Raw genomic sequence first — 17,102 nt, 5'->3', positions numbered from 1 at the left:
TCCTTTCTTTTGTTGTTCTTGAAGTTGCACTCTATCTCTTTCTAGTATATCTTTTAGTACTCTTTGTAGGATTGGTTTGTTGCTCTTGAATTTCTTCAGTTGTTCTTTATCATGAAAATGTTTTATTTCTCCATTAAATTTGAAAGATAACTTTGCAGAGTATATCAGTCTGGGTTGGAAGTTGTTTTCTTTCAGTACCTGAAGTAATTCACTCAAAGCTCTTCTTGCCTTGATAGTTTGTGTTGAGAAGTCTGCTGTGATTCTGATAGGCTTTCCTTTATAGGTGATCTGTTTCTTTCCTCTAATAGCTTCTATTATTCTGAGCTTTTGTTCAGTTTCTGGGATCTTGATCACTATATGTCTGGGTGTAGATTTATTTTGGTTATGATTAACTGGAGTTCTGTATGCTTCACTTATCTGGATGTCTGATTCTTTTACCATGTCTGGGAAATTTTCTGCTATTATTTCTGCAAATAGTCTTTTTATGTCATTTGTATTGACACCTACTGTTTCATTAATACCTATTAATCTGACATTGTTTCTCTTTGCTTCATCTTGCAGTTGTTGAATTTTTATTTCCTGGTTCCTGGTTGTTTTTAAAAGATCCCTCCTTTCATGTTCATTGGTGGCTATGCTGTCTTCAAGGTCTGAAACTCTATCTTCAGCTTCGTTGAGGTGGTTTTGCAAGCTTTCATTAGAACTTTTAAGTTCCTGGATATCTGCTTGCATGTGTTTCATACCTTCTAGTTCTTTTCTATATTGTTCCCTGAAGGTTTCATTGAGTTGTCTATGCTCTTTTATTTTCTTTTCTATGTCATCTTTGTATATGTTAAACATTTCTTTCATTATCGTGGTCATTTCTTTTCTCACCTGAGACATTATTTCTGATATGATGTCTTCTATGGCCTGATGAAATTGTTTCTTTCCTTCAGTTGCTATCATTTCAGAAATTTCAGGTGTATGACTTCCAGGCTCTTCTGTACTGATGCCTCCTGGACTTGTTTTGGGTGGTGTGGGGAACTGGGATTGCGTTTTCCTCCTTCGTTTTGTCTTTTTTGAAGAACCAGGTACTCCCTGTAGTGCAGTTTCAGTCCTGACTGTTTGTGAGTGGTAGGGCAAAAGCCTGAAGATCCCCAGTGCTCAATGTAGCTCCTGCACTGGCTAGTGGTGGCAGCCCAGCCCGGGCCGACACACTATGTGTGTGGCAAGTATCCACTGAGGCCCCAGAGGGTGCCTGAGGCTTTACCTGCCTTGCACTCTGGTCAGGGAGGCAGAGCCTCCCAGCCTTTCTGAAGATGTCTGTACCTTCTTTTTCTTAAATGGCATTTAAGTGTATGTGATCTGTGTACACCAAGTTTAGAGACAATGGATCAAATTTTTGTGGTTTTCAGCTTAGTGACTTAGTGAAACATTGCCTCAAAATAAATACGAAAAGGCCTGGGAATAAATGTCGATGTGAAAGCAGTGGATTCAATTCTTGGTGGCAAACACACTCATAAACACCACACACACACGCACACACACATAAATTAGTCATTCTCAGGCTAAACATCAGTACAGCATTGTCCACCCAACATTCAGCTTTTTTGTTTCTGATTGGTCTCTTGTCTTCTGAAATATGATTTAATCTTTCAGTTATGATTCAGCATATAGTAGCAAAGAATACAGAGTAAACATATGATCCATAAATAGAAATACATAATCGAAAGGGTAGGTTTAGAGTTGATTTTGGCTTTGGAATTGATGGTGGAAAATGGGTTTGATTATCTTGGTAATACTATTAAGTATAGGTGAGGAAGAACTTTAAATATTTTGTGGATGTGTTTGTGTGCATGTACATGCATGTGTGGATGTGTGTGCTTGTGTGTTACTGAGAAATAAAGCCATTGCCTTTGTAATAAGCTACATCCTCAGCCAATTATTTTTAGTTTTCATTTTGAGACAAGGTCTCATTGAATTGCTCAGTAGCCCATGGTATTTGAACTTGGAATCTTCCTTCTTCAGTCTCCCAGAGTCCTAGGACTCTAGGCATGTGCCAACATATCCAATTTGAAAAGATTTTTAAAGCATAGATTTTTAAAAATGTAATATAATTTGTGGAGGAGAGGTCCTACTAATTAAAATCAGAGAAGCAATTAAATTGATACTAGAAATGAATATAGCATGAGAATAACAAAAGTTTAAAAGTAAAGTTTAGTTCAATTTCAAATTAAAATTTTGGTAATTAGTTAGAGTTGAAGCTTGGAGAACGGAAGTAAAAAAAGCAGTTGAGAGGTGGTGTAAAGGAAACAGGTACTTAAAACATAGGAACTATTTAGTCTTTTGTTGCTTTTTTTGGAAATTAGGAAATTAACAATGGTTATTATATTGCATACAGTTATTTTCAAACTACTTTCTCAGATTACCAGATATAGGCCTACAAACCCGATCAAACAATATCTGTTTTGTAGCTCTATCCACTGAGGTAAAATATTTCCTACTTGAAAGGTGAAACACATTTAAAACTCAGAAGTGACTAAAAAAATTAACAATTATTAGTACCTATGGTTATGGGTGATTTTTCTTTTTATGTTTTCCATTACTTTAGTATTTAACACATGATAACTTTCTTATTGAAGAAATTAAAACAAGTATGAGTATTAAATCAAATAATGAAAACATATCTCAGCTTAATTTCCTATTATTTCTATACATTAGAATGGTTATCAGCTCTTTGATCCTCAAGTAATTCTCTTTAATGGTCAACAAAATCTTGCTATTAGAAGAATAAAACATAGGATAAAATATTGTAACCCTTATATTTAAATAATATTGTGAGTCAGTACAAAAATATAGTTAGCTATTTTAAGGACATTTTGCCATTTAATGCCAAAATATTAATTTGTATAAGTTGCAGATGTTAAAATCAAGTCTCCCTTTTATATTTTTTGAAAACTTCATAATGGTGACCAGTTTTCTAAAGTAGGAAATCATAGAATAAAGCAATAAATAAGAATAATGCAAAACCTGCATGTTTCTAGAAAAAAAAAAAGCACCATGTGAACAATTAGGCTTTAGGACACAGAACAAGAGCATGATATTATTAATAAGAATTAATATGTAGCAAAATTTACATTTATTTTTGCTAAATTAAACAAGTTTTAGACCATGAGACTACCTTAGGAGCTGTTTATCTTGATTTAACCTAAGCATTTCTAAAGAGCTTTCATTATTTCATAGTATATAAAGTAGAAAAAACTGGCTGAATGATAGTATATTTAGGTGGATTTGTAGCTAATTAAATAAGTAGACTTCTTGTGTTGATTCATCAATGTCACTCTTAGAAGAACCTCCAAAGCCTGACGTAAGCTTAGATTCTGTGCTATTTATCAGTGAAGGAATCCTCAAAAGATGCATAGCTCAGGTAGAGCTGAAAAGGAGTGTTAATACTTTGGACAATTAACTGAATATGAAATGGAGATTCAAAATTCAGAAGAGAATGTGTAAATAGAGAGAAGCTGAAATAAAGCATCTAGCAGTACAATATTTGACAATTAGAGTCAAGATCAATATGAAATCACTTAAGGGGTTAAGACAACCACAAGTTCAATACAAGTTAATGGTGTGATCTGAAAGCTAATAAGACCCATGTTCAGTTGCAATGACCAGGAACTTATGGTAGGATCAAGACAAATAGTAGTTACTCCTTCCAACACAGAGCATATAAAATTGCATGAAAATAGTACAGGAGAGATCAAAATAGCAGGACAGAGACTAAGACCAAGATAGTGGTGAATCTGACACCAACATGTGAAAAAGAAGAAAGAATAAAGATGTTTAAAAAAAAGAAAAGATACTTATAAATATGATGGGGGACTTCAAATATCTTTAGTGTTGTCATATAAAAGCAATAGAAACACATGAAAATGTTATCCTGATATGTTCAGAGTCTAAAACGATATGATTCTTATTGCTATAATAAAAACAAGTTATTGCTGGTGAGCACTTGTGCAGTGAATATTCTGCATGTAGACTTTGAACCCAAGTACTCTTGAAATCTTGGCCAGTGTTACAACATCCAACTGATATATGGACTATAATTGCTGGTTTAAATTAAGCTGAGTGGTCATGATTTATCTATGAGAATTTCTCAATTCCAATTATACGCATAACTGTGCAAAAATATATCCAGAATGGAGAAATGGATGGGCAAGATACATGACTACTGCAAGCTGTGTAAGTCACAGTATTAACTATACCAGCTGATGACACATGCAAAAAAACCTATGCATAGCCTTTGACAAGAAATTTAATGATTATAATGGGATAAATTATGGCAAAAACCTTTCAAATTCTTGGCAGAAACCATAATTATAAGATTTATTTTTAAAAATAGAAAAAGTTCCTCACTAAGATAAGTTTAGTGTGCTGTGCAACATGATACAAGTAATTTATTACTTTCTAAGCAGATAAGTTTCACATTAAACGGGTTACATATTTTTCTACATACAGTCATTTAGGGATAATGGAAGTAAAACTCTCCTTTGACAATTTTAATTAGTGGTTATATTCTAGAACTATGGATGTGAACTCAACATTAAATTATGATTAAATGGAAAATAGAGGATGGTATGTTACACAAAATATAATATTACGTACACAATCACAACTGAGAATTTGAATTAATATTAAAAATCCTCATTGAAAAAGAAGACATTCCACGATTCAAATTCTACACTCCAATGAAAAAGACCAAAGACAGAAGAAAAAATGAAAGAGAGCAGAATGTTAATCTACATGGATTAGCAACATAAGACATATGCAAAAATAATACAAGTTTGGGCTTAAAAAAGTGATAAACCTTCATTTTGTTCATGTATTAAAGATAAATATGTGAACTAGAAAACTTGTTTGTTCATGCAAACACCATGCATTTATCATGAAAATAAATCAAATATTTAAAGTGAATTAAGATGGAATACATATCCTTGTTTATGCAATTATTGCTAATTGTAAAATTAGCAAATACAGGTAGTACAAAAATGAAGAGATATTAGAAAAATATTTAGAGTGAATAATGAAATTCAAATGCAATTAATAAATTTTGGAGAATACTAAATATACACTTTCCACATATATGCATGAATTCATACATGTACAAGTTATAGAACACAGAAATTACATGTATACATGTTAAAAACCGTTTATTTCTAATTTTCTACATATATGTGAGCATTTAGTGTTCTCTGGCATGAAGGAAGAATTTTAATAGTCTAAGCACCTAAGAAAAGAGATAATGAAAGGTATTATTTCACAGTTATCTTGTCCTCTCTTCAGTGTTTCACTTTTCAGATGGTTCGCATACTTCTATGTGAATAGTTACAAGCGATGGAATTTTAGCAGAATGTTTAAGATGCAGTATGTGGCTTATCATGTTACTTTTCCATTACCAGGTTCTAGGCTGTATTTTCATAAAGACTAGTTGGTCCACTTGGGTTCTGTTCAAAGTTACAAGACTTAATCAGTATAATCCCAGAACCCTGAAAGACTGAGGCAGAACCATAACAAGTTTGAACAGAGCCCAGGCAACCTAGAGACTTAGGGAGACATTATCTCAAAATAAAAGTAAATAAATAAATATCTTGGAATGTAGCTCAGTGTTCAGTACCGAAAAAAGACAAAGAAACAAACAAGAAACTAAGACTGTATAAAATGACAGATGAACCCTAGTGGACATATTAGATAAGGCAGAAATAGTATTGTACAATGGTAAACACCTCAAACTTATGGGGCGTTAGTTACTGCAGCAAAATATAGGAATTTTTAAGTAACACAGTATGGAATTAAGGAAACTAAATTCAATTACAGAAAGGATTTATTATAGCACTGACATAGGTAACCCTGTACTCAGTACACACAACCTGAGGAGTTCGGAAAGAAATACACATCTATGCAACCATCATCATAAACTGTGTCACAAATACATTCATCACCTGTTAAGAGTTTACTTCTCCCGTCTTTATTATTATTTGTCTGTGCATTTTTTCTGGTTGGTATGTATAATTAACATAATACATTCTCTTTTCATCTAAAGGATAAATAAATTAAAGAGCAAAATAAAAGATAACAGGAAACAGAGAAATAGAACTTTCCAGAGATGAATGGGACCAAGAGATAAAGGGAGAGTAGAGGGAGGGAAGTGGAAGGGGAAGAAAAAAAGGTTAAGATAGGTGTGTGCATGTATCACCTCTCCACAATGAGTGCAATCATTATATATTGCAAACAGGCAGGAATAAAAATAAAAGAAATTTAAAAACCTCTTAGAAAATTTCTGAACATGTAAGGGTATTTTTCACTATAGGCATTATAGCATACATAGTAGATGTCTAGGATTTATTCATCTTATACGAATAAAACACGGTATTGTTTGACTAATAATTCCATTTCCCCAAATTTCAGCACTATTTTATTGTATTGTCATGATTTTGATCATTTTACAGTCCTCATATAAGTCACACCCTTACTGTTTTTCTTTCCTTGTCTGGTTTATTTCACTTAAGTACAATGGTCCTTGGTGTCACAACATGGCGAGTTTTTCTCCCTTTGTTTTTAGTTATATCCACTTTGGACATCTCTGATCTTCTGTGTTCTACAAGCTAAGCAGAGTAGGTAACTAGATTCTATTAAGTTCATTAATTACCCTTGAAGATTTAACATACATACTTTAGCTCCAAGGTCACATCTGCACAGTTATAGACATTAGTTCTAAGAATAATCTTCACCCTTCAAATCATTTTAAAATGTGAGGGATTTGAACTTTCTATTTCTAACTTTTATTAACAGGATAATGTCTACATTTATCTAACTCCAGGAAATTTAGGGAGCACAATATACTTAACTAATTCAAGGAAATTTATGTTACTTCATTTGAGCTCACTTTGGGTTTGCATCTTTACAACGTTTATATTTTTTTCCCGTACAAAATGTGTAAAACAGAGGAAATAGAAAAAACAAAATAAAAACAGTTAATTCACTATAAAACTTGCTTATCTGGGAACCGTAGTGTTTTGCTTTTAACTACAGTGAGACATTTCCACAAATATTTTTACAGACTGTATGAAATAACTAATTAAAAGAATCTAGAAATCAAAACAATAGGATTTGTAGTATTAAAAAATAATAATATTGGGCTAGGAATGTAGCTCAGCGGTAGAGTGCTGTATGTCTCAAGATGCCGCGGGCTTGATTCCTAGTGCCACAAAACCTTAGCAAAATATTAATAGACGAAAACACCTCACAAATAGATTATTTACATGAGTATTAATTGCATCAAAGTATTGACTCTAAGTTCCTCCAAAAAGAACAGAATGATAGAAGCAGTAAGAGAGTGATAAATCTTTTAAACAAATCTTAAAGCACTGACAAGATAATGGAACCATGTGCTATCAATAGAAGTGGCTGATGAACAATAAATCTTTCTAAAATCTGATCACCAGTTACATTGTTGATATTACATAATTTAATACGCAGTATTTGGTAGACACAGTCAAACAAAAACTCTTATCCAGTATTTTTATAAAGGCATATTACTGGGAAAATATATGTTTGAATATACAAGTGGAGGTAATAAAGCAAATTTTTAGAAAATTATGTGATCGTGTAGCTCTCAGAAAATGCTGCTATGATTGCTGCAAAAATCTATAATCAACTTCAGTTCAATACAGATATTTATTAATGATTTATCAAAACTCACGAAACACAAACAGAAAAGTGTTGAAATTTGGAAATTTCAAGTGACTAGCTTCCTTATGAATATATGTAAGGTAATATTTAGAAAAAAATCACATTAAAAAAGCTATGTTATTTATACTTGTCAAGTTCAGCTAAATGAAATCTCTCAGTGAATTCTGAGGACAAATTTTGAAGAAGTTCACCATATTTAGACTTTCTATACTAACCCAAAGATTCATTTGTAATATTGAATGATATCATCTCTCATTCAAGTTAAATGGGATTCTAAAATGAATTATTGGGCCATAAAATAAATTACTCCTCCAGGATTTAACTGTGACAAATATCTTCTGATCCATTTTGTGGTTTTCTTTTGAGGGAATTTTGCTTTACAAAGAGTTAGTATAAGACCACAAGATGAACCACAATGCCATTTTCTTACATGATACAGGAAGGATATGAGTTCTCCTTTCGGGGATTTACACAAAATCAATATTACTGTATGAGTAGATATATTCTCTGAGATACCATTTGCTAGCTCTAAAAAAGGTGAAGCAGAAAAAAACAGCAAAGAGCTTGCAGTATTTTAATCTAGGTTCCATCTTTTGATATTTAAACTTAATGAGTATTTATCAGCATCTCTGAGCCTCTGGAAAAAAAGGGGGAATTAAAGATTAAAGCATCTTTCAGTGCTGCCCTTTGTCCTGGACTCTACAGGGACTCTCTGCTGGAATGGCCCAATCCTGGTATCCTTCTTCCCTTCATGGAAAAGCTCCTTTCCAGTCTCTATTGCCTCTCAACCTACCTTCATGAATTATTGCAATCTTATTATCACTATGAGCCTTAAACTCTCTACTGATAATTAAGTTTCATCTGATAAAGACTTCACAGCTTTATCTTGTCATGTTTTCAGTCTACTTCAAAATCTTTGCACTTCTTCTGGAACTTATGTTCATCAGATAGACTTCTAACTTTAAGTGGCATACTTGATAGTGTGTAAAATAGTAGACATCATGAGTAAGTTTTCTTTGGAATTGTTCTAGGTTGGAAAGGCTAAGTTTACTTAGCAAGTGATAGGTAGATCATATCTATAGGGAAAATTTAGACAAATAAAACTGCTCCATTCTTCAACACAGGTGATCATAGTCCTTTTGGGGAAGTTGAATTTCTCCTTTTAGGGGAGTTGAAAATGCAAGTTCAATTTGTGACCAATATAAAGAATCTATTTGCTTTTTAGAAATAAGTATGTATAACATCTTAATGGAATGACAGGGTGGAAAAAGAGAGAAAGCAATTTACCCTTTTAGGAAACTTATGAAAGCTGCATTGTCAAGAAAAAAAAAAATGCTACAGAGTGTGTCATTAATTATATAGTAAGAAAAGTGAAACCTATGCATAAATACTAAGAAAGACAACATAAAAGAATCATCTCTCGGAGGTAAGATTAGGTTATGCCTAAGTAAGTCTAGTTAAATTTCTCAGAACACTGTCCACATTGCAGAAGAGAAATATAGATTTCTCAGTGTGAGAAAAATGTGAACAAATGAAACTTCAGGAAGGAACAATAAAGATGATTAAGGGTGTAAATGAAATGATTAATGGGCAGAGATTAAAAGACAGTATCCATTTAATTTGGTGAAAAGACTAATGGGAAATTCAATCACTTTGAAAGCATATGTAGGGTGAAAAGGGGGGAAAAGGAGCAAATTTCAGGTTAGTCAAGAGAAAATAACCAGAAGTAATGGGATGAAATTGAGTATAGGAAATTTGTGAGTGACTATTTAGAAAGGCAGCCCTGTTATGTCTATTAGGCCGAGGAATTGTTTCCTAAGGGACATAGTAAAAAGCTCCATTGCTTGAGCCATTTACACAGACTAGACAAAGAAATGGATAGTGGTATAGGATATAATTCCATATTCGCAAAATTGTGGACATTAGGATCCAATAGCTCCTACCAGCACAAAATATTCTCTGATGCATACAATTCTTTTGTCTCATTGGGAGAGCTGACATCATACTAAACAGAAATCCTGAAAGTAGACTTCTTTACTATTATAAGTCAATGGTTGTGGCAATGGTGTCACTTTTCTTCATATATTAATTTTAGTTTTTCTAAACTAAGATACTTTTAGCAAGAAAAATATTCAAATGTATGATTTCCAAATAAAGATTATTGTGCAATATAAGATTCACAATGATATATTTCATTGATCTACAAACTAACTTAAAACTCAATAAAGATTACTTTTACTTCCCTCATCTGAGCATACTGTAAGATATCTTACAAATATAACAAAATTGTAATTTACATGGAATATAAACAACTGAGAAGTTTGAACATATAAAATTTTCTTTTTATATATTTGTCATGGAGCTGATAGTAATAAAAATGATTCTGTAATGTATACATTATATTTTCAAATTATTTAATTTATAAAATTATATTTTGGTGTATTCTAATATATTAAAACTCACTTAAAAAGATAATCTATACATGTTATGAACATTAAGAATTGATCCCCTATAAAAGCAGTTTCTAGAAGTATTAGATAAATAAGAAATTTTTACCTGAAAATACTTTCTATCATGAATGTTTTATTCAGAAGTATGGAAGAATTTAGCACATCATAATATATGGAGGAAAACAGAACTGAACTGCTGAAAAGCAAACACAGAACCCAAAATAGAAAGACATAGAAAGAAAAGCTGGTGTCGGTTTAGGGCTTTAAAGCTGTATCTAGAGATCAGTGTATTGTCTTTGACACTGGTCTGGACGGAAACTCCAGGTCATAGAAAGCACGGAACTTTCCCAGGGTCACTCAGTGCATCACACATGCTGAGGATAACTCGGGTTTGTTTCTTCAACACTGCTATTTTAAAATGGGTCTTCATTCTGTCTTTCTTAGAGAAATACGCAGTGGTAATTCTTGATCATTTTAACAGTTTTTGGGATCACATTTCTTGCTTATTAAACAAAGTGGTTTCACCAAAGAAAAATATACCATAACTCAGAAGCCTAGAATGATACTTTGGTTTTTCTGCCAAAAATCAAGGTAAGCTTGGGGAAGGGTTTAATATCTTATGTTTGTTTCTTCAGCCATCACATAGGTGGTGGTATGAAATTTAAAAATATATTTTAAATCTGAAACTACAGATGACACCATTTTCAAATACTATGAGAGAATTTTACAAATGCGCATGTAAATTTTTCCTTAATTCTGGAAAATTATCCAATAAATTTAAAACCCGTATTCTTTCCACAAATTTACCCTAGTAGATGATTTTTTAATGAATGAACACATTTCAATTTATAATACATGTTAGATAATTTTTGTGAAACTATTTCTTGTATTTTATTTTAAAAGCTATATAAAATCTCTATCTTTCTAATGAATGAGATCAACATTTGTATTTTTCCATTAACTAATAGAGTCATGAGAGAATCAATATCAATTTTCACTCAAATTTAGAGATCTATATCTTTCAAAGTAAAGAAATAGATTGTACATTTTCATTATTTTGCACTCAGATTAATTATTTTGCACTCAGATGTGACACTTTAAGAAGAATTTACTAAACAGGGACACTTCCAGAAGATCAGGAGAGTCCAAATAACATAGTATACTTATAATTATGAAGAAACTGTGAATCCTTAAATGCAAAACAGATTCAAATAAGTTTTGATAGGGAATAAGATACTTTATTTCTCTACAATGATCTGTATTCTGAGGAAAATAATCAGCCAGTAAACAAAGCTGAATCATAAAGCAAAAGCAAATTTATGTCTTCCTCCTAGCATGGATGCACAGTTTTGAAAGGTTGTCCATTACACACAAATCCAGTATAGGAGTCATAACTAATTCATCTATTTGAGAAAAAAGCCTACTTCCTGGAAGACTGATGAATCATATAGCTTCAGTGTACTATGGTAGTGTCTGTGGGTACAACCTCTAACAAATCTGTAAGTTTTCTGCCTTCATATGTTTATGTTCCAGTAGACTGAGGAAGACAATAAGTAAGAAAGCAAATAAAAGAGAGAGTAATTACAGAATCATAGCAACTATTTTGGAAAAATATACTCAAATTCATAAGGGAAAAGACCACAGTACAGACACACAGAAGGTTCAGACAAGGACTCTTAGAGGAGTCCTAAATGAAAAATGAATATGTTACCTTCAAAAGTAAGTCAAATAAATTAAAATGTTGGCACATTTAAAAGAAAAGAATCCATCTCTAGGGATGAAAGAGGGAGAAGAATGCGTTTAGAAAGCACACTGGAAAAATCGCAGTAAGCCGGATAGAAGGCTGGGTTACATTAAGGAATCCTCAGAGCAAAAGTGAAAGCTGCAGTATTTAAGATGTATAGATCTTTGTCATTTTATCTTCATCTACTGAGCAACAATAACAATAAAGAACTAACACACCCTTGAGTAGGAAAAAATTCATCCTATGTGCTGGTCTTTGAGCTGGAATGTTGTTTTAGTTATTGTTTGTTTTTTACTTTGGCTTTATAGTTTCAAAATCAAACTGAAACTTTGGCTTTTCCTGGATCTCGAGCCTGCTGCCCTTTACACTGGAACTAAGCCATCAGCCTTTCTGGCTTTCCCTTGGGACTCTGAAACTCAACCATAGCTTCTCTTGGGTCTCCAACTTCCCAGTCATTGTTTAGATGGTCCATCTAATGTTATGGGAGAATTCTTTTGGCACATCCTAATCTAATGCAAATGATTTTACATAAAACAACAGAGACAAGATGATTGCATGGATAGCCTCAAGTTTCAGATTCACCTAAATTTTCTCAAAATATTGAGTTATACAAATTTATTTATGAAGTCAATTCTAACACAATAATGTTTATGTGAAACACTGACCTGTATGAATCTTGATAATGTATTCATTTATTCATCCATTGAACATTTGTAGATTACCTCTTACATGCAAGGAATTCTGGTATAAAGGAAAGAAAATACATAAAATGCTTTTCTTCATAAAGGTATGTATTGTAGTGGAAAAGATAGTGAAAAATTAAATTTTGTAAACCTGCGATAGCCACTTTCATGTGTAATTTCAGGTTCATTTTCCACCCTTCCTGTGCAGATTTCTTGGTAGGTTTTTCCAATACAAGGCACCTGTGGAAGACTGGAGGGTGTAAAAGAACCTAGGACTCCTCATGCCTCTCTCCCTGTGGAGGCTTCTTCAGCAGCAGCTGTGTTTCCTGCCTTCTCTAAGTCTGGTATTCCTGCTTGGCAATCTTTCCAAGAAGTGTAAATTAAATGTAAATTAAAAACATAATGAGATGCCATTTCTCATCCAGATTGACAAAAATTTAATAATTTGACAAAACCAAATGCTGTCAAGCATAAGGCTTGTACTCATTTGGTGAGAGTTAAAATTGGTAAAAACACTTTGGAAAACAAATCTGAATTTTAAAGAGAAGTTGAAGACCTTATTGATCATCTGTTCTAATTGCATACTTTGAAGAAACACTTGCATATACAATCCAGGAGAAATGTGCAAGAATGTCTCTGACATTATTTGTTAATAAAAGTAGTGATATAAAAAATCTGCAAACTCTAATAAGCATTTACAGAAAGGATCAATGAATGTTCATGTATAATGGATTATTCTATCAAACTAAGTGAATAAATTAGAAGTTGTTGATGAAAAGGCATATTTTCAAATGTGATTTGAATGATGAAAAGAAACTACAGGATATATTTTCCATATCTGTATATATAGCAACAATGTGTATGTTTGTTACATGTCATATATATATAGTATATACAGTATAATTGTTCATGTGTGGTATATATAGAATATATAGGATAATTTTATTAATATAATGATCAAAATATGTTAAACTAGTATTTTCACATATAAAATCATAAATTTTAAATTGTATACTTAACAGCTAAAAGTTATGGTACAATTTTTAGAAGGTGGAAGATTTATTCAATCTGCAGCAAAACTGAAGTATGGTAGGGCTTTAGATAGTGCTTAGGGAAGTAGAAACTTTGGAGATGAAAACAATATGGCACCTTCAGAGTCAGTAGTGATGTCTTCTCTTCCTTAAAATAGTAGTTACATGACTGCTGTCTTTTGTTATTTTTCTTATTTGTACCCTAAGATTATTTTACACTGTTGCAATTTTTGTAAATACCATAGAACTTAATGCCTATATATTGATTTTATATTACTGTAATTATTAAAATTACTTAAAGTAGAATTTAAAGCAAATTTATAGCTCTGTTAAATTACTAACAGCACTCTGACATAATCCATATCAACGATAACAAAACTATTGATTAATACTATCTAATACCTATTTGAAAATTATAAAAAAAATGTAGATAATACCCAAGTTGGACATATCAGAGGCTGTAATTCCAGAGAAGCTGCACAAGCAGACAAAATACTAATTAATAAAGACATTTCTATTCCTATTGTGTTATCCACTTGCAGAATGGTAACTATGTATTAATCTTCAGTTTTGCATTAAATTTTCAATTACACCCATTTGTCTTCAAGCATACTTTGAATCAGAATACATATCACAATTATAATTTTATAGAATAACTAATTTTTCAATTAATTATGAATCCCAGGAAATGTTTTTCTAAGGATTTTAAACTCTGAGGTCTTGCCTCAAGATGAATTAAATTTTGTCACATGCCCATATTTTTCAGTGCAGTACTTTCCCAGGAAGCATACCTCAGGTTATACTACCACCAAGTGAGGTAGTCAACCATATTAATTTACCTTCATAAAAGTATTTGGTACTGCTGACAAAACATGTTAAATTTGTTAAATTTCATAGAAAATTTAACAAACTTAACAGGATAAAATTGGACAAACATATGTTAAATTTGACTTATTGGACCTTTAACAGATAATGCTTTCTTTTCTATGAAAGCATGCAACCTACCAGGAAGAACAGTAACGTTTTGAAGATAAGTTCTTTCTTCATCCTGAAGATGATTAAACTTCTCAATTCAGTCATTCCCTCTCAGGCAACTGAGTTGGTGGTCATTAAAGCCAGGAATGCCTATATATTTCTCTGAGAGAGTTAAGTCTAATATTTAATAGCAAAATACATATAGAAGTAAGATTAATAATTTCAAATGCATATGTAGTACTTATTATTTTTAGACCAAATTTGAAATTCACAAAACATAATAAATTAATTAATTATTGAAATTCTACAAGAAAGATCAAATTTGCTATTAGTTATTTTCTTGATAGTGGCCATTGTTTCCAGAGTGAGATGGAATCTCACTGTTGGTTTAATTTGCATCTCTCGAATGACCAGTGATGTTGAACATTTTTTCATATACCTATTTGCCATTTGTATTTCTGCTTCTGAAAAGTGTCTATTCATCTCAGATGCTTATTTTTGGATTGGGACTTTAAATTCAGAAGTTCTGATTTCTTTCAGTTCTTTCTATGTTCTAGATATTATTCCTTTGTCTGAAGAAGAGCTGGCAATATTTTCCCCACTCTGTGTGCTGTCTTTTCATTTTGCTAGTGATTTATTTTGCTTTACAAAAGCTTTTTAAATAATGTGAGATCCCATTATTGATTCTTTGTGTTAATTCCAATGTGGTGTTTTTTTTTTTTTTCATAAAGTCTTTGCCTCCAACAGTGTTTTCAAGAGTTCTACCTATTCTATCTTCCAGTAGATTTAGTATTTCTGTTTTAATAGGTAGATCTTTGATCCATTTTGACTTTAATTTAATGTATGACAAGAGACATGAGTTAGTTTTAGTCTATGACATGTGCAGAGCCAGTTTTTCCAGCACTACTTAGTAAAGATATTTCTTCCAGTGAATGTGTTTGGCTCCTTTGTCAAAGATCAGGTGGCTGAGTACACCTGGAGTTGTTCCTGCAACTTCTCACCTGTTTACCTGATCTTCTGGTCTGAGTTTTAGCCAGTACCCTGCTGCTTTCATTACATTATCTCCATAGTATAATTTCAAGTCATTGTGATGCTCCTTTCTTGCTTTTGTTGATGTTGGTGGGAGTGTAGGCTGGTCCAATCACTGAGAAAAAAAGTGTAAAGATTCTTCAAAAACTAGGATTAGAATTCTAATTTGACATAGTTTTGCCCCTTCTGGATATCTTTCCAGAAGAATTAAATCATCATACCACAGAGTATATGCACACTCATGTTTATAACAGCACAATTTGCAGTAGCTAAATCTTGGAAGCAATACAAATTTCCATTAACTGATGAATGGATAAAAAAGATGTGGTTTTATTTGTATAATGGAATATTACTCAGCCATAAAGAACGGTAACATTGAGACGTTTATAGCTAAATAGATGGTCCTTGATAGCATAATCATAAGTGAAATAAATCAGACACACATACGTAAATATCACATCATCTGTCTGGTATGAGAAACTGAAAATGTAAATGAGAATATTGTATGAGAAACTGAAAATGTAAATAAGAATATTGTCTGTTTAACATAAACATACATTAGAGATTGTAAACTAGGAAGAAACTTTTCAAAATGAAAAGAAAACTAGAGAGGAGGAGGGGAAGAAAGGAAGAGAAGGAAAAATGAGAAAAGAAGGATAAAATAAAAACAGAGCTGTATGAAAGGGGAGTGCAAAGGGGTTTGAAGGGAGCAGAGGGGAACTGAAAGAAAAAGAGGAATCAAGATATATCATGTCTTGGTACAAATTCCCTATAGTGAATGTTATCATTATGTATACCTAAATTGTACAAATAAACTTTATTAAAATAAAAATAAATAATGGTTCCTTGGTGTGGGAAAAAAGACTATGAAAAAAATTTTTGAAAGAATTATCCAGAACAGAATAGAGTACATTTTATTAAAAATTACCTACTTGAAAAAAAGTCAAATTATTAACTTCTTTTTACAAATAAAGAAACTGAAGCACCAAATGGTTAGAAAGTTTGCCATTACTCTCATAGCTCAAAGGAAGGATTTGTACTCAGAAAAATGCTTTAGAAAGTTCTCACCTTCAGTACCTAAACCTTTAAGACCCACAGGCATGTAGAAATTAGATTGTTAGTCTGGGGCAAAGCTCCAGCATATGCAAGGATGGGCAAGGTAAAAGATCTGAGTTGGCGGAACCAGTAAAGTTAGCTTTCTGCAAAAATATGCAACTAGAGGCACTGGGTCACTGTAGGTCAATTATGTAACAGCAAAAATCAACAAGACAGGGTTAACATACGAAAGAAAAGATAGGTGGCAAGAATGTGAGCTTCAGGTAAAAGGGACAAATTAGGTGAGTATAATTCAGTACCATGGAAAGTTCCCTGGGAAAGTGCTATTCAAACTCCCTGAAACGACCTGCTGAAGCCATTGTTTTAGACATTATAAAAGTAATTTTTCTTTTTTTGTATTCTTAGCTTTGAT

This window comes from Chinchilla lanigera, unplaced genomic scaffold, assembly GCF_000276665.1.
Source record: "Chinchilla lanigera isolate Chin_1 unplaced genomic scaffold, ChiLan1.0 scaffold00006, whole genome shotgun sequence".
NCBI classification, from domain to species: Eukaryota; Metazoa; Chordata; class Mammalia; order Rodentia; family Chinchillidae; genus Chinchilla; species Chinchilla lanigera.
The sequence above is the reverse complement of the archived record's forward strand: the minus strand, read 5'-3'. Positions refer to the sequence as shown.